The following is an 18,815-nucleotide window of genomic DNA, read 5'->3' as shown; positions in this document are numbered from 1 at the left end:
TGCAACGGTTCTTCTTGCTCCATGGTGCCCACCGTAGGGTGATGAATGACATCCTTCCAAGATTCCTTGGATTTCCCATTGAGGATGCATCTCCTAGAGCCCATCACTACACTCCTTGTAGAGGTTTGGGTCATCCCAAAAGTACCTCTTCACTTCGAATAGGAATCTCTTCCTTTGGTTGTGGTTCAAGTTTGGAGGGAGCATATAGTTAGCATAATCGGCAAACCATGGGGTAATGTGCCTTTCAAGTTGAGTTTGAATAGCCATCAAAATATCGTCGGGGAATGAGTCATTGATCGGGGTTTCTCCATTTTCATCATGAAACCGGATTCTTGACAAGTGATCCGCTACTACATTCTCGGCTCCTTTCTTGTCTCTTATTTCCAAGTCAAATTCTTGAAGAAGCAAAATCCATCTCAACAATCTCGGTTTTGCCTCCTTCTTTATCAAGAGATGTCGGAGAGCACGGTGATCCGAGAATACAATCACCTTGGATCCAAGTAAGTAGGAACGGAATTTATCCAAAGCATAAACAATGGCAAGAAGCTCCTTTTCGGTTGTATCATAATTCACTTGAGAGGGATCGAGGGTCTTGCTTATGTAATAGATGGCATGAAGAGCTCTCCCTACCCGTTGGCCAAGAACTGCTCCAACGGCGTAGTTGCTAGCATCACACATAATCTCGAAAGGTAACTCCCAATTCGGGGGTTGAATGATTGGTGCCGAGATTAATGCTTCTTTGATTCTATTAAAAGCTACAATACACTCATCAGTAAATTGGAATTGGGCATCTTTAAGTAAAAGTTGAGTGAGGGGTTTTGCTATTTTCGAAAAATCTTTTATGAAACGACGATAAAAACCCGCGTGACCGAGAAAACTTCTCACCCCTCTAACATTCACGGGAGGTGGGAGTTTCTCTATCACCTCAACTTTAGCTTTATCGACCTCGATGCCCTTTTCCGAAATTAAATGACCCAAAACAATTCCTTCATTGACCATGAAGTGACACTTTTCCCAATTCAAAACAAGGCTAACATCTTCACACTTTTGCAACACAAGAGAAAGATTATGCAAGCATGAGTCAAAGTCCTTTCCATAAACACTAAAATCATCCATAAAAACTTCCATTATGGTCTCTAAGTAATCGGAGAAGACACTCATCATGCATCTTTGGAAAGTGGCGGGGCATTACATAATCCAAAAGGCATCCTCCTATATGCAAAAGTGCCATAAGGGCATGTGAAGGTGGTCTTATGTTGGTCATCCGGGTGTATAGGGATTTGGAAGAATCCCGAATACCCGTCAAGGTAACAAAAGAATTTGTTAGAGGCTAACCTCTCAAGCATTTGGTCAATGAATGGTAAGGGGAAGTGATCTTTCCTTGTTGCGGAGTTCAATTTCCGGTAGTCAATGCACATACGCCAACCGGTGATCATCCTTGTGGGTATTAATTCATTCTTTTCATTTGTCACTACCGTGGTACCTCCTTTTTTAGGTACCACTTGAACGGGGCTAACCCACAAAGAATCCGATATGGGATATATGATTCCCGCATCAAGTAATTTCATGACTTCTCCTTTGACAACTTCTTGCATGTGGGGGTTCAATCTTCTTTGGGGTTGAATGGTAGGTCTATGGTCGTCCTCTAGATGAATCCTATGCATGCAAAAGTTGGGACTTATCCCCTTAAGGTCATCTAGACTATAACCTATAGCCTTCTCATGTTGTTTCAACACATTAAGCAACTTTCCCAATTGGTTATCATCAAGTCTATCATTAACAATCACGGGTTTGGTCGTTGATTCATCAAGGTAAGCATATTTCAAATTTGGGGGAAGGGGTTTCAAAGTAGGAGTTTTTACCTCACTTTCCTCCTTCGGAGTTTCATTGAGAATTTGCTCCATCTCCATTAAACATTCCATTCTCATGACATACTCATCTTCACTTTCATCAACCTCATCATATTCGAATTCCATGATGGGTTCCTCTTGCTCTTGAGTTTGTAGAATATCCTCTAGGAAGGATTGCTCATCCTCTACGGGTTGACATGCTTCTACTAGAATATTATGCACCAACTCGGATTGTGCATGAGTGAGTTCCTTGTTAGCTAGAGCGGCCTCGAAGAGATCCACCTCCAACTCCCAATACATGCTCTTAGCCTTACTTGCTTCTAAGGCTTCTAAAGCTTGCATGGGATCCTTGAAGTAGGGGATACTCAAATGGTCCTCTACAAAACAGTCTATGAAATCCATCTCGCAAAATATGAAACAACTCGAAAAGTGATTAGAACAAACCTTGAGGATTTTTATTTCCTCAAGGCGAAGAAAGACACAACTAATAGCAATAAAAAGAAATCTTAAATCAATTAAACACCGTCCCCGGCAACGGCGCCATTTTTGATCGAGGCCATTTCGTGTTCACAATTAAGTAGATGTGGTCGTTGGTCAATGGTCGATACAAAACACAATTTATACTTCACAAATAACTCTACAATTAGTAAAGAGGCAAGTAAAGGTCGGATCCCAAGGGACAGGTATTGAAATGAGAATTCTATTGTAACTAGTAGTGTCTAGGGGTGTCACAAATTGGGTTGATATAGAAGGTTACTAAACTAGAATAACAATGAAAATAAACAAGCAAGATGAATTAAAGGGGTGTAAACAATTGATTAAAGGCACTAGGGTGACATGGGTTCATAGGGGAATCATGGGATATGATCATACAAACATGTTCTCAAATTATAAGCAAGCAATTATTGTTGTGATGGATTGAGTTGGGTTATATCTTACAATCCTAGGAAAGTTTGGGTCCCGGAGCCGAATCGATTAGATTGTACAACACCTACAAGTCGACTTAATCTTCCCTACTTAACAACATGCATGGTCTAATGAGACTCGAGTTGGGTTATGTCTTACAAGTCTCATTGAAAAGATAGGAGATGATAGTAAATGCAAGGATTCATAGGCTCACATTTCATCAAACATAACATGTGCATGAGTTGAGATCAAAACAAGCAAGCAAATAAGATATGAAAGCATATTAATTTAAGCATGAATCATTCCCCATGTTGGTTTCCCCTAATCACCCATTAAACCCTAGCTAAGAGACTACTCACTCATTATCATGTTGATCATGCTAGCAAGGTTGTCAATCATACCAACAATATGAAACATGATGAATAAATGAAAGTAATTAACAATAATTAAAAAGGGATTAAGAGATTATACCTACTAATGATTCCAAAATAATAATGCAAAGAATAATAGAAGAACTTGATGATTGATGGAAGGTTGTCAATCTCCCAATAAACCCAATAATCTTCTAATTACCCAAAATAAAGGAAGAACAAGAGAGAGATTAAAGAACTAAAACTTGAATTAAAACTTGATTAATACTTGATTACAATATTTGAGAGAGATTTGATTGATATTAACTACACTAATTATTGATAAGAAGAACATGCTCCTCTAATTAGACTAATGGGGTATTTATAGTGAAAATTAGGGAGGATGCATTAGGGTTAACTAAGGGCTAAACTAGTAATTACACTTTTTAAGTTGAGCAAGGAGGACCCGGTATTTTCCGAGAGAAGGGCTTCTCTTTTCGTAGCTTGAAGAATGAAATCCGTCTTTGTGCGAATCCGGCGGATTAGTCGGGACGGCCGGATTTAGGCGGCGTGCAATCCGAGCGGATTCGGGAGAGGGACGCTCGGATTGTTGAGGGGGAATCCGAGCGGATTCCAAGGAGGGACGCTTCGGATTGTTGAGGCCGGACGGACGGATTGTCCGCAATCCGTTCGGATTGTTGGTCGCCAAATTCTTCTTCTTTTCTTCCCTTTTCTTCATAAATTTCTTGGGGATTTCCTTGGGGACGCAAGGATCCTTTCTCAACATTGTTCTTCTACTATGATATGTCCAAAGGCCTTCTAGTCTTGTCTCTTCTTGATGCTTGGTCATTGAATACAATCAATTTAGCCTCGTTTTGCCATGAAAATGCAAGATTCTTACTCCTTTCCTACAAAGGGATCAAAATCTCAAAGAATATGCAAAACAAAGAACTAAAGATAAGAAATGACCCAAATAAGCACTAAAAAGCATGGGAACAAGGCTAATTCGGGGGCTAAATATGCGCTAATTATGATCACATCATCTGGCAATTATTTTGTGATGCTGGTTGATGGTGGGTTCAACGAGCCATAAGTCAAACGATTGACTGACCAATCACAAAGGCGAGTTATACGAATATCTCGTAGGACACAATTGTGACAACGACGTGGAGTCCTAAATGTTTTATAACATTCGGTGCCAGGTCGTGGATAGGACCTCCATGGTGATCCTAAGAGTCGATTCTTTTGACTATCGACTGTCTCTTGAGATTAAGGCAGATTTTGGGTGACTTTGGTTTCTTTCTCACGGCCATCCGTAACAGGGGGCCAAGTAGATTTTTTCTGGGTCATTTCATGCTGTGCTTACGTCGGCAGGAGTCGAGTTCAAGGAAATATTCAGCCTTTATCATGTACTTGATATTTCTCAGGGCCACTCGAGGAGCTGTAACTGAAATGCATGGCCATGCTCGAATACGGATTCGTTTTATCAGTTAAGTTACTCTCTAGTCGGGGAAACCACTCTTGATACAGATCGATTGTAAAATACGACCTTTGCGGATACGGATCTGCAAATTGTTTTACATTGAGTGGGAGAAATTTTAAATAGATATGAGAATCGGTTATCGCACATACACTTGTACGGACAAGTGGGAGTTTGTTGGAGCCGGTGTCCTCCAGTTAGTGCGGATAACGTTATTGCACGTACACTTGTACGGACAAGTGGGAGCTTGTTGGGGCTGGTGTCCTCCACAGTTAGTGCAATGACATATAAATCTCTAAAAGGATCAAAGGGTATACTTTTGTATTATTATCAGTTGGTCCACGTTTATCAATAACGGTTGGCTTGCTAGATAAGTTTGACGTTATTGTCATACTGATGGCGGTGATCAATTGGTCCCTAAAAGTCACACCTATAGGATACGTTTGAGAGATGTGACGGTATGAAAATACAGTCATGTTGATGCCTAAAATGACTAAGCAGTTAGTCGGAGTTATTGACTAAAAATTAGTCAAACGCGATGTTGAGATAATTATTTAATACGGATTAAATAATAATGGCTAAGGTGAATTAAGCGGTTAATTCGTAAATTGAATATAAACGATTATATTTAATTAATGTATATTGAATTTAATTAATTATACAATATTGTCATTATCGGACAAGTATTAATATATCGACTAATTCATGTTACTAGTCGATATTTTATTATCCGATAACGAGTGATGATTTATAATTAAAACCCGTCATATACATTTTAGCGAAACGAGTCGGACCACGAATTAAATAAGGAGAAAGTGGAAAGCCCACTTCCCCCTTGAGCTCTCGGTTTGGCCGAAATGAACAAAAGGAGAGTGCTTCTCTCCTTTTGACCTAATCATTGTCATTTGCACAAAAATTAGGGTTTTGGAGGCATTCTCTCTGAAATTCTAGATCTCACATCAGAAAACTCACAAAAACTCTCTCAATATTGCAAGGCAATTAGAGAGCACTTTCTAGCACAAAGGGCATAGTCTCAGACGATTTTGGGTGCAACGATTAGGAGGAAATCTACGTTGATTTCTGTTCTTAGGCCGTTTTATACAAAGGACCCGAGGTTGATTCTTGTTCCTTTATCGTTTCTCTTGTTTTTCGTTTATGATAATTAATCACATGATAATTTGCGTTATAATCCTTAATTTTATGGGGTTTTATACGGATATTACTCCAACATCATTAGAACATCGTCGGCGAAGGAATCATCAATAGGTAATTCAATACCTCCATCTTTGAACTTCAAACGGGATAAGTGATCGGCAACAACATTTTCGGCCCCCTTCTTTTCTTTAATCTCAAGATCAAATTCTTGCAAAAGCAAGATCCATCTTATCAACCTTGGCTTAGCTTCTTGTTTGGCTAGAAGATGCTTCAATGCGGCATGATCGGTATGAACAATGACTTTGGAACCAATCAAGTAAGAGCGGAATTTGTCTAAGGCATAGACAATGGCAAGTAGCTCTTTCTCCGTCGTGGCATAATTGATTTGAGCCGCATCCAAGGTTTTGCTAGCGTAGTAGATAGCATGGAGAACCTTGTCCTTTCTTTGTCCTAGCACGGCACCTACCGCATAGTCACTTGCATCACACATGATCTCGAATGGCAAGTTCCAATCCGGTGATTGGATGATAGGTGCGGAAATCAAAGCCTTCTTGATCCTATTAAAAGACTCAAGACAATCATTAGTAAACACAAAGGGAGCATCTTTTAAAAGAAGCTCCGTAAGGGGTTTGGCAATCTTAGAAAAATCTTTAATAAAACGGCGGTAGAAACCCGCATAGCCTAGGAAACTCCTTACACTCTTCACATTTACCGGTGGGGGTAGTTGCTCAATAACTTGGACCTTAGCATGGTCCACCTCAATTCTTCTTTCCTAAACAATATGACCAAGTACCACTCCTTCATTTACCATGAAGTGGCACTTTTCCCAATTCAACACCAAATCAACTTCTTCACAACGCTTCAAAACTTTGGACAAGTTAGTCAAACAAGCATCAAAAGAAGAACCATAAACACTAAAGTCATCCATAAACACCTCCATGATGCTTATCATGCAACGTTGGAAGGTGGCAGGGGCATTACAAAGACCAAAAGGCATTCTACGGTAGGCAAATGTACCATAGGGACATGTAAACGTGGTCTTCTCTTGGTCATCCGGGTGAATGGGTATTTGAAAGAACCCGGAATAGCCATCTAGGTAGCAAAAGTATTTGTGACATGCCAGCCTTTCCAACATTTGGTCAATAAAAGGTAGTGGGTAGTGGTCTTTCTTAGTGGCTAGATTTAGCCTCCTATAGTCAATGCACATTCTCCAACCCGTCACAATTCTAGTTGGAATTAACTCATTTTTATCATTTTTGACTACGGTGGTTCCTCCTTTCTTAGGAACCACTTGGACCGGACTCACCCATTTAGAATCGGAAATCGCATAGATAATTCTCGCATCTAACAATTTAAGCACTTCCTTTTTGACCACTTCTTGCATGTTAGGATTTAGTCGTCTTTGACCTTGGACACATGGTTTATGATCTTCCTCAAGATTGATTCGGTGCATGCAAAATTCGGGACTTATGCCTTTTAAATCGTCAAGTTTGTAACCAATGGATTTCTTGTGAGACCTCAAGACATAAAGCAATTTAGCCAATTGACTCTCATCTAATTTAGCACTAACGATTACCGGACACATCCCCTCATTATCAAGAAAATCATACCTCAAATTGGAAGGAAGGGGCTTAAGATCGGGTTTTTGTACCTCAACATCTTGGGGTGTAGCAACCAAGCCTATAAAGTGTGAGCTCTCCTCCAACGATAGCTCCTCTCCATCCAATTCTCGCTCCAAAGCATCAATATCTTCATTTCCAATCTCATCATCACCTGCAAATAATTCTAAAAGCAAGAGTGCCTCCAAGGGATCTTTAGACAAAGATCGAGGTGTAGAGTCTTCTATAACAATGTCAACGGCATCCAAAATGTCAATAGAATAACAAGACTCTTCTATCATAGGACTCTTTATGGCACTATTCAAATTATATGTGACCTTATCGTCACCCACTTCCAATGTAATTTTACCGTTCTTGACATCGATCAACGCACCCGCGGTGTGTAAAAATGGTCTTCCCAAAATGATTGGGATTTGGGCATCTTCGGCCATGTCAAGAACAATAAAATCAACCGGAATGAAAACTTACCAACCTTAACGGGAACATCCTCCAAAACTCCCAAAGGGCATTTTATAGAACGGTCCGCCATTTGCAATGTGACACTAGTGCATTTTAAGACTCCCATATTAAGCTTAGCACAAATAGAGTAAGGTATGACACTCACACTAGCACCTAAATCGCATAAGGCTTTATCAATTTGGTAGGTACCAATTGTGCATGGAATAGAAAAGCTACCGGGATCTTTTAACTTAGGAGGGGACTTGTTTTGCAAAAGAGCACTCACCTCGGCGGTGAGAGCTATTCTTTCAACCTCATCAAAAGTCCTCTTCTTAGTTAAAATGTCTTTCATGAACTTAGTGTAAGATGGAATTTGAGTGATTAATTCGGTAAAAGGAACGTTACTGTAAGTTCTTCACAACTTCCATGAACTTACCGAATTGGGAATTCTTTTGATGCTTTGCCAACCTATGAGGAAATGGCACTTTGACTCTTTCCGGAATCTTTGCTTCAATATCTTTCTTTGGAGGAGTATCCTCCACTTCCTTGTCTTTCTCAACAACAACAAGTGGGTCATCCACTTTCTTGGGAATTTCTTCAACTTCCTTATCATTTGGAGAGACCTCCAACTCAACAAGTACCTCCTCATCATCTTTGGGCATGGATGGCCCATCATATTTCGTACCACTTCTTAAGGAGATAGCATTAAGGGTAGCATGAGGTTGCTCACCTTGAGGAGGTAGTTGACCCGATTTCCTTGAAGAGCTAGATGAGGCCAATTGAGCCATTTGTTGCTCCAACATTTTGATTGCGGCATTTTGAGCTTGCTCATTCTTTTGAATTTGAGCCAACAATTCCTTTTGCATACGGATTATCAAGCCCTCAAGCTTACCTCCCTCTTGGTTATTTTGTTGGGCATTTGTTGTGGAGGTTGAGTTTGTTGGAAATTGTTTTGTGGGGGCCTTTGTTGATTTTGATACCCCGGTGGAGGGATATATTTTTGTTGTTGAGGGACATAGGCATTTTGTTGTGGTGGGGGTTGTGGTTGAGGATTTAGCACATTGTTGCTTCTATAAGACATATTCGGGTGAAACCTTGAATTTGGGTTATATGTGTTTGAGAATGTACCCGGTGGATAAGCATTTTGTGCATTTTGTCTTAAAGCTAAAAAAGCATTTACCTCCTCAATGGGAGCTTGGCAATGAGCGGCATAGTGGCCCGCACCTCCGCAACCTTCACACACAACGATTTGGCTCGTTGAAGACATGGCATTGACTTGTTGAATGGAATCTCTAGCATCCTTTTCTCGCAATTGTTGTTGGAGCAAAGCAATTTGAGCTACCAAAACAGAGTTGTTAGAGGATTCTTCTTTACCTTTAGATGGCACAACTCGAGAATTGACATATTGGGCATCATGGATCGCCATAGATTCGATCGTGGAATGAGCAAGATCGGTGTCAATATGATCAAACCGCCCATTGTTGGCGGAATCAAGAATCCTTCGGGACTCGGCACAACATCCATTGTAGAATGTTATTGCTAGGAACCAATCATCTAACCCATGATGTGGGCATTGCCTTTGAAGCTCTTTATACCTCTCCCAAGCCTCATATAAGCTCTCAAGAGCTTGTTGACGGAATCCGGTGATTTGGCTCCTCAAAGTTTGAGTTTTCTCCAGTGGAAAAAACTTTTGATAAAAAGCAAGAGCCAAAGTCTCCCAATTGGTGATTCCCATGGCGGTGCGGTCAAGGCTATTGATCCAAAGCTTGGCCTTGTCCTTCAAAGAGAAAGGGAAAAGTATTTCCCTTATTTGGGCTTAGGTGGCCTTGTTTGACGGATCATGGAGCAATAGTCGCAAAAGTTTTGTACATGCAAATTGGGATCCTCCAAAGGACTTCCTCCAAATTGCTTTCTCTCCACAAGGCTAATGAAAGCCGGTTTGATCTCGAAGTCCGGCGCGGTGATTTGAGTGGTTGTGATTCCGGCCGGAAGCATGGCCGCGGTGGGCTTTGAGTGATCGGAAAGTCTCACCATATTTTTGGTAGTAGATGGTGATGGTGGTGGAGTTGATGAACAAGAAACCTCCTCCTCTTCAAGAACCTCTAGATCGTCTAAATAAGACTTTCTAGCACTTTCAACTTGTACGGGAGAAGTGGCTTCTTTCACTTCCCTCCAAAAACATCGTCTTCTCTTAAATGTTTTCTCGGGATCGGAATCCGGTGAAAGAAATTCTCCACTTCGAGAGGACCTGGGCATAAGACAACAATTTCTAGAGAAGTGATAAGTAACGGTCTCAAGGAACAAGTGTTCCCCAAGACAAAGAAAAACAAGATAAAAATCGACAATTCAAAAAGCAATAAAACCGTTTCCCCGGCAACGGCGCCAAAATTTGATAGGCTTATCGCGTACCTATGCAAAAATAATTTCCCTAGACACAAATTAATGTAGTAATAGGGGTCGAACACAAGGAAACGGGAATTACGTCGTGAATTGTTATGGATGGATTTTTATCAAGGTCGATTACGATTTGGTTTTGGTTTGTTTGGTTTGATGATTAATGAAAATTGCAATGTAAATAATATGATAAAAGATAGTCTAATGGGGTCGGGTCACTCATGCAAAGGTAAACATATAAACATGATAAACTTGATACTAATAATCTTGTCAATTGCTTAGGCTTAAAGACACCCACCTTACGGTATTAGTGTCAACCATAGACCGGGTCCTAGAGAAACTCTCGTCCATGACTAGGTCGTCCTACCACACATGCTTAGTCTAATTCAATTCCGTGCCTCTCGACTTTAGAACGAATGAACAAAAATAATCTACGACTACGGCCGATAATCAAAGATTAAGCGTAACAAAACAAGCATGTGATGGAAACAATTGATCAATATTATTATGAACTTTATTTAGTCATATTATATGTTTGATTTTGCATGGCTCCCCTAGCCTTTAGACTAGAGAATTTAGCTACTCATACTAAGATATAAAATGCAAACTAAATTGTAAAGGATATTAAACATGGTTATATGAATTATATTAATTAGGTGATATAACATATGAAAAGAACAAAGCTAAAGTAACAATTATAATAACTATGTGATAATTAAAACAATGATGTAAATTGCAAACTTGTAATAAGAAATACCTTAATAAGGAAGACTTGTATGGAAGAACAAATAACTAAAACCAAAGGATTGAATAACAAATGCTTGAGAATCTCTTGAAATACAAATTGTGGAAAGATTAACTAAGGAATGCTTAAACAACTTAAACTAATGAGAGAAAACTTATAATGCTTGAGGCTTAATGTAACACTACGGATTTCCTTTGGAGCCTACTCGACCGAGTAGAGCCTACTCGGCCGAGTAGTGCTCTGAATGCGTGTTATTTCGGTTCTGCCGAAGAACACTCGGCCGAGAATAGTGAATACTCGACCGAGTGTAGGTCACTCGGCCGAGTGTCCTTACACTCGACCGAGTGTCCGGTTTGGCGAAGTTATATTTCGACGGTTTGATTAAGGAATGATTAGGGTATTTTTATATTCCGCGTCAGTTTCTAATATCATATTTCACAGCGTTATCATTGTTACGTTACCCTAATCCTACCCAAATCATTCCCTAATCATCCCTTTTGAGCATTTCGTAGCATCTTTGTGTCGATAATTTGCGGTGATTCTTGCGTAAAAGTTCTTGTTGCACTGTTGGTAAGTACATCTTTGTAATTATTGCATCATTTCGGGTTGCTATACATTTATATGGAAGGGGATGTTGGGAATTGTTCAAAGTGTAATTGTGTTGTATGATCTTTGTATAGGAGAAGACTTCGTAGAGGAGCCTTTTTGATTGTCCGTGTTGCTTACTGCTGTGATTGCTAAGGTAGGGTTTCCCTACTCAGTGCTGTGCTTTACATGACATATTATTGTATTTATCGTTGTCTATTGATCATCGTAATATGGAGATTGTTGTGACAGTGTTGGTGTGAGGGGGTTGAGATGACAGTAATGTCATGTGATTGTGATTGTGGTGGAGTCACTTGCGGGAGTGGCTTCACACCCTAGTTCGCCCTCCGTGGAACCCGCCACGGGAGGGGATGTGCACATTAAGGGACAGGGATTATTGTCGCTCGTTGAGGAGCTGGACTAGGTGGGATCGGCTGCGGTCACCCACTGGCGGCGAGGATTACCTGTTGCGATGGGTAATCTGGCAGGGCTACACACTTTAGTGTGTAGTCGGATACTATGTGAGACAGGGTGGTTGGGAGTTGATGATGATCTGACGAGTATTGCTTTTGTTTGTCTTGTTTGTTGCATAATACTGACCCCGTTGTTGTTTGTGGAATCTGCGGTGATCCATTCGGGGATGGTGAGCAGGCTTGACAGGTTTTGCTAGTGAGAGCTTGGGGATTGTCTTGGGAGATTTGCCACCATGAGTCATAGCATCACTGTTGGAGTCTTAGCGAGTTTCTTTTGTTATTAAGACTTCGAAGTTGTATTTCATTAGACGGTATTTGGTTTTGGATGTTGTAAACTTTGTTAATTACATTACTTTAATAAATGTGCTCAGTTCAGACGCTTTTGATATGTACTAACCTCGGGCAACCGAGATGGTAACACATTCTCATGGTAGCGTGGTCCTGGTAAGGCACCTTGGTATGAGGGGGTGTTACAAAGTGGTATCGGAGCCGAAGATTCCGGCACCTAAACAAATGAACCTAATGAACCTAGGGAGTCTAACTAAAATGAACCCGGGGAGAGTTGTCTGGAGCTACCGCAAAGACTCGGGAGACGTCCCGGAGTCGCAACTTGGCCCTCACTAACTCAAACCGGTAACATGGGGAAAAGTGGTGAGAGTAGGTTTTGTATGTACATGTATGTGATGATGAAGGCAAATAAAAGTTGATAGTTGAATATATATATGTGTTAAAGTGGTGAAGGTGATGAAGGGAGAAATGATAGAAGAGATGGATTGTAAATGATTGTTATGTTAGAAATCGAATAAGCATGAATAGTATGCTGATATGTTTACAATGTGACATTAAAATTTTGATATATGCATTGCATGTTGATATGTTTATAACATGGCTTTTGCTTCCTTACGTATTGTTATGAGAATAGTGAGCATGATAGAGGAATCGTAAATGCGCTAACTTTTTATAGTGTTACTCGGCCGAGCCAAGTAGGCACTCGACCGAGTATGGAGTACTCGGCCGAGCATACAAGAACTCGACCGAGTGTTGTTTGACGAAAGTAGCCATCGCTATCGTTTATGATAACTCGACCGAGTATGGGGGTATACTCGACCGAGTATGGTACACTCGGCCGAGTGTTGCTACACTCGACCGAGTGCTTCTTTTGTGTTTTGATGTTTGTCTCTGGAGTCGACACTCGACCGAGTATCTGAGAGGATACTCGACCGAGTGCTCTATACTCGACCGAGTATGATGTATACTCGGCCGAGTGTTCTTATGGCGGAAGGGTATTATATTTTGAGCATGTGTTTACGTTTCTTTCATTCTTATCACTCAAAATGCCGCCCAAAAGAACTCCCGCACGATCCAAGCTTCGGAGATGTCGTGATGAGGTTGCTCGCATGATTGAGCAACAAGAGGCTCTCCTTGAAGCTCTCAAAAATGTGGGAAAAGGAAACGAGAAGACGATGGATGCAACCCGGCTTAGCATCAACATTGCTCGTTTCAACCCTCCCACATATGAAGGGGTAGGTGAACCAAAGTTGCTCGAGAAGTGGCACCGTGAGATTGAAGCTCTCATGGAAATGGTTAAGTGCCCCGAGGATATGATTGTTGAACAAAGTTGTGTACTACCTAAGGGGAGAGGCTGCAGTTTGGTGGCGAACGTCAAGGAGGATGCTAGAGCTTACTACCGGAGGAAGGGGCTATTCCGTGGTCCGGTTGAAGAGTGCCATGAGAGAGCAGTTTGTGCCGGAGCATATCCGACACAAGATGAGGTCCGACTTTGAATCTTTCACTATGTCTCGAGGAGATGACAGCCACGATTACTATCATCGATTTATGGAGCTATCTCGTTACGTGGAAGACTTACAGCTCGGGCAAAGAGGTTTGGCTCTCCGTTTTGAGAGGGGTTTGTCTGCTAAGATCGTGAGTCGTATGCTTGGTGGGGTTGCTACCGACCTCAAGGAAGTGTATCTCGAGGGCGGGTCAAGGCGAGAGAATGGTGGATCTCTCAAGGGAGATCGAGGAGAGGATCACTACGAGAGAAGAGGAAGGCTGATAGTGGGAACAACAATCAGCCAACCAACAAGAAAGGAAATTTCAACCATGCTAAAGCTTTCTCTAGTGGAGTGGTTTCTCCGGAGGTTCTCGTGGTTGGGGAAAGAATGGAGGTCGGGCTGTAAGTGACAACACCAACCTTACGTGCTTCAACTGTGGCGGTATAGGCCACAAAAGGCGGGAATGCACGAGCTACAAGCCCGAATGGTTCAGGAGCTCGATCGGAAATTTCTCTCGGGGGCCGACTCGAGTTTTGCTAGTAACCGACCGGGAGGTTCATGGGGCAACAGAGGTGGACGGGGTAACCAGGGCGGTTACAACCGCGGTGGTGGTGGATCTTATCGGCGTCGAATAACGTGTCACCCGGGATTCGGCGGCTAAGCCTAGTACCTCCAATGCTTCAGTTCAAGGTGGAGGACAGAAGAATAGTGGAAAGCTCTTCATGATGGATAAGCAGGAAGCACGGGATGATGCTCATGTAGTTACCGGTACCTTTCTTGTTAATAATGTACCGTCCTTTGTTTTGTTTGATTCCGGGGCTACACATTCTTTTGTGTCTAAAAGTCATCTTTGTGTCTATGGGTTTGGGTAAGTTTGAGGTTGTAAAAGATGATGTGTTCATACCTTCGGGAGTCTGTGTCTGTCTCAAGTTATATAAGGGTATATCTATGGTGATTGGAGGGGTAGATTTACCAAGAAACCTGTTAGAGTTTCCTAAGGATGGGTTTGAGGTGATCGTTGGGATGGATTGGCTAGGTAGGTATGATGCCGGGATAGATTGTAGACGAGAGAGAGTGTCTTTAAAGAGTCCCAAGGGTGTTAAGGTGTCCTATAGAGGGTTTGTGGTAAAGTCTAAGTGTAGGTTTATAGCGGTTATGACTCTAAAGTCATGTTTAAGGAAGAAGTGTCCCTTAATCCTTTGTCATGTGAGAGATCACCGAGTAGAGCCGCCGACAACTTCTGAGATTTCCGTGGTGAAGGAATTTGAAGATGTATTTCCCGAGGAGATACCGAGTTTGCCTCCCAAGAGGGATGTCGATTTCAGCGTGGAGCTTAAGCCTGGAACGGGTCCTATATCTAAAGCACCTTATCGTATGGCACCTAAAGAGTTGGGCCGAGTTGAAGAAGCAATTACATGAGTTGTTAGACAAGGGTTACATCAGGCCTAGCGTATCACCGTGGGGAGCTCCGGTTCTTTTTGTAAAGAAGAAAGATGGGAGTATGAGATTGTGCATTGACTACAGAGAGCTCAATCGGGTTACGATGAAGAACAAGTATCCGTTCCGAGGATTGATGATTTGTTCGATCGCCTAAGTGGAGCTGTGTATTCTCTAAGATTGATCGAGGTCGGGGTATCATCACCGAGGATAGCAGACGAAGATATTCCTAAAACAAATAAGTTCGATCTCGTTATGGTCACTACGAGTATGTAGTGATGCCTTTTGGGTTGACCAATGCGCCAAAGCGCTTTTATGGATTTGATGAACCGGATCTTCACACCGTTTTTGGATAAGTTTGTGGTTGTTTTCATCGACGATATCCTAGTTTATTCCAAGACCAAAGAAGAGCACGAAGAGCACTTGAGGATAGTTTTGCAGACTTTGAGAGAAAATCAGCTCTATGCCAAGTTATCCAAGTGTGAGTTAAGTTAGAGGAAGTGGCTTTTCTGGGCCATGTCATATCCAAGAAGGGGGTATCTATGGATCCTAGTAAGATTGAGGCCGTTACCAAGTGGGAATCGCCGAAGAATGTTGCTGAGATCCGGAGTTTCTTAGGCCTTGCCGGCTACTACCGGAGATTTGTGAAGGATTTCTCTACCATAGCACGACCTATGACGTCCTTGATGAGGAAAGAAGTCCGATTTGTTTGGGACGAAAGTTGTGAAACGGCGTTTCAGACCTTAAAAGAACGCTTGACCACAGCTCCTATCCTAGCCTTGCCAGAGGGTTGTGAGAACTTTGAGGTCTATACCGACGCTTCAAAGAACGGTTTGGGTTGTGTCTTGATGCAGGGAGGGAAAGTTATAGCTTATGCTTCGAGGCAGTTGAAGCAATATGAGGAGAACTACCCTACTCATGATTTGGAGCTGGGTGCAGTTGTGTTCGCTCTTAAGATTTGGAGGCACTACCTTTATGGCGCAACTTTTAAGGTGTTCTCCGATCATAAGAGTCTAAAGTATATCCACACTCGGGAAGGAGCTTAACATGCGACAGAGGCGGTGGATGGAGCTGATTGGAGATTATGATATGGAGATCATCTATCATGAGGGTAAAGCTAATGTTGTCGCTGATGCTTTGAGTAGGAAGAGCGTTCATTCGCTATGTACAGCTATGTCCTTGCTGAAGTTGAGAGATGAGATGTCTAGATTGGGGATCTTTATGATTCGAGAAGGGGGTACCATCGGGGATTTGACGATCGAGCCAGAGTTGTATGAAAACATCAAAAGTAAGCAAGAGCTTGATCCTAAGATCCAGGAGTGGAAGTCAAAGGTAGAGAGTGGAGCAGCTTCCAGGTTCTCTATACATCCAGATGGGAGTGTTCGTTTTGATGGGAGATGGTGTGTTCCTGACGATGCAGAGTTGAGGAGAATGATCTTGTCTGAGGCTCATTGCACTCCTTATTCAGTTCACCCGGGTGGTGATAAGCTTTATAGAGACCTTAAGAAGACTTTTTGGTGGCCGAACATGAAAGGAGATGTAGCTGAGTTTGTGGCTAGATGTTTGACCTGTCAAAGGGTCAAAGGTGAACAAAGGAGACCTCAAGGTAAGATTCAGTCTCTGACAGTGCCTGAGTGGAAGTGGGAGTCGATCTCCATGGACTTTATTGTGGGGTTACCTAGGTCACAGCAAGGTAACAACATGATTTGGGTGATTGTGGATCGGCTAACCAAATCAGCCCATTTCGTTCCCATGAAGGATACTTGGTCTAAAATGCAGCTTGCATTGGGATACCGAAAGCATGTGGTTCGGTTACATGGTATTCCGAAAGATATTGTTTCCGATCGTGATGCCAGGTTCATATCAAAGTTTTGGCAAGAACTGCAAGAGTTGATGGGTACAACATTGAAGATGAGCACAGCTTTTCATCCGGCAACCGATGGTCAGACAGAGCGGACCATCAAGACCTTAGAAGACATGCTAAGGGCATGTGTTATGGACTTTGGAGGCAGTTGGGAAGACAGACTTGATTTGATCGAGTTTTCATACAATAATAGTTATCATACAAGTATTGGGATGGCACCATTTGAAGCTTTGTATGGCCGGAAATGCCGAAGTCCAGTTTGTTGGGATGATAGTTCCGAGACAGTGGTCTTAGGGCCACAATTGGTTCAAGATATGGTTGAGCAAATCCAGTTGATTCGCCAAAAGAGAGCGCTCAAGATCGTCAGAAGAGCTACGCCGACTTACACCGCAGGGACATTGAGTTCGCGGTAGGTGACAAGGTGCTTTTGAAAGTGTCACCTATGCGAGGTGTTATGAGGTTTGGGAAGAAGGGTAAGTTAAGCCAAAAGTTTATAGGCCCTTATGAAATTCTGGACCGTGTTGGCGAGGTAGCCTACAGGTTAGCTTTACCACCAGCTTTGGATAGAGTGCACAATGTTTTTCATGTGTCTCAACTCCGGAAATATGTGAGTGATCCGTCGCACATCCTCGAGATGGAGAACATCGAACTTGATGAATCCTTGTCCTATGCCGAGATTCCTAAGGAGATTCTTGATCGCAAGGTTCGTAAGACCCGGAATGGTGAGACGGTCTTACTCAAGGTCCTTTGGTCTAATCATAATGTGGAGGAAGCAACATGGGAACCCGAGGAGACTATGCGAGACCGCTTTCCTAACCTTTTTGATCAGGTATGTTTGGTTACGGGGACGTAACCGTTGTCTTTTAGGGGGGTAGGAGATGGTCGCGATAGTGTTTTGTGTTTTCTTTGCTTTGTTTGATTCGGGTCGGGAGATGCGTTTGGGGTAACTTGTTGTGATGTGTGTATAGTTCCTTGGAGTTGTCTCATGTAATTGTTAGAGTCTTGTGTCGTAGTGTTGTGCTTGCTGATAGTAGGGTGTGAACTTCGGGACGAAGTTCTTTTTAGGGGGAAAGATTGTAACACTACGGATTTCCTTTGGAGCCTACTCGACCGAGTAGAGCCTACTCGGCCGATTAGTGCTCTGAATGCGTGTTATTTCGGTTATGCCGAAGAACACTCGGCCGAGTATAGTGAATACTCGACCGAGTGTAGGTCACTCGGCCGAGTGTCCTTACACTCGACCGAGTGTCCTGGTTTGGCGGTTATATTTCGACGGTTTGATTAAGGAATGATTAGGGTATTTTTATATTCCGCGTCAGTTTCTAATATCATATTTCACAGCGTTATCATTGCTACGTTACCCTAATCCTACCCAAATCATTCCCTAATCATCCCTTTTGAGCATTTCGTAGCATCTTTGTGTCGATAATTTGCGGTGATTCTTGCGTAAAGGTTCTTGTTGCACTGTTGGTAAGTACATCTTTGTAATTATTGCATCATTTCGGGTTGCTATACATTTATATGGAAGGGGATGTTGGGAATTGTTCAAAGTGTAATTGTGTTGTATGATCTTTGTATAGGAGAAGACTTCGTAGAGGAGCCTTTTTGATTGTCCGTGTTGCTTCTTCTTGTGATTGCTAAGGTAGGGTTTCCCTACTCAGGTCTTTGTGCTTTACATGACATATTATTGTATTTATCGTTGTCTATTGATCATCGTAATATGGAGATTGTTGTGACAAAGTGT

At 42.1% G+C, this 18,815-nt stretch overlaps 1 non-coding gene across 1 annotated transcript; it reads left to right on the top strand.

Moving 5' to 3' along the window:
* Window positions 1-9,354: 9,354 nt before the first annotated feature.
* LOC141615596 (small nucleolar RNA R71) lies at window positions 9,355-9,461 on the top strand. The gene has a single exon (XR_012530010.1). It is a non-coding gene; the product is annotated as a small nucleolar RNA R71 (small nucleolar RNA).
* Window positions 9,462-18,815: the final 9,354 nt, after the last annotated feature.

This window comes from Silene latifolia, chromosome 11 (genome assembly GCF_048544455.1).
Source record: "Silene latifolia isolate original U9 population chromosome 11, ASM4854445v1, whole genome shotgun sequence".
NCBI lineage: Eukaryota > Viridiplantae > Streptophyta > Magnoliopsida > Caryophyllales > Caryophyllaceae > Silene > Silene latifolia.
This window is presented reverse-complemented; position numbering and strand designations above follow the sequence as displayed.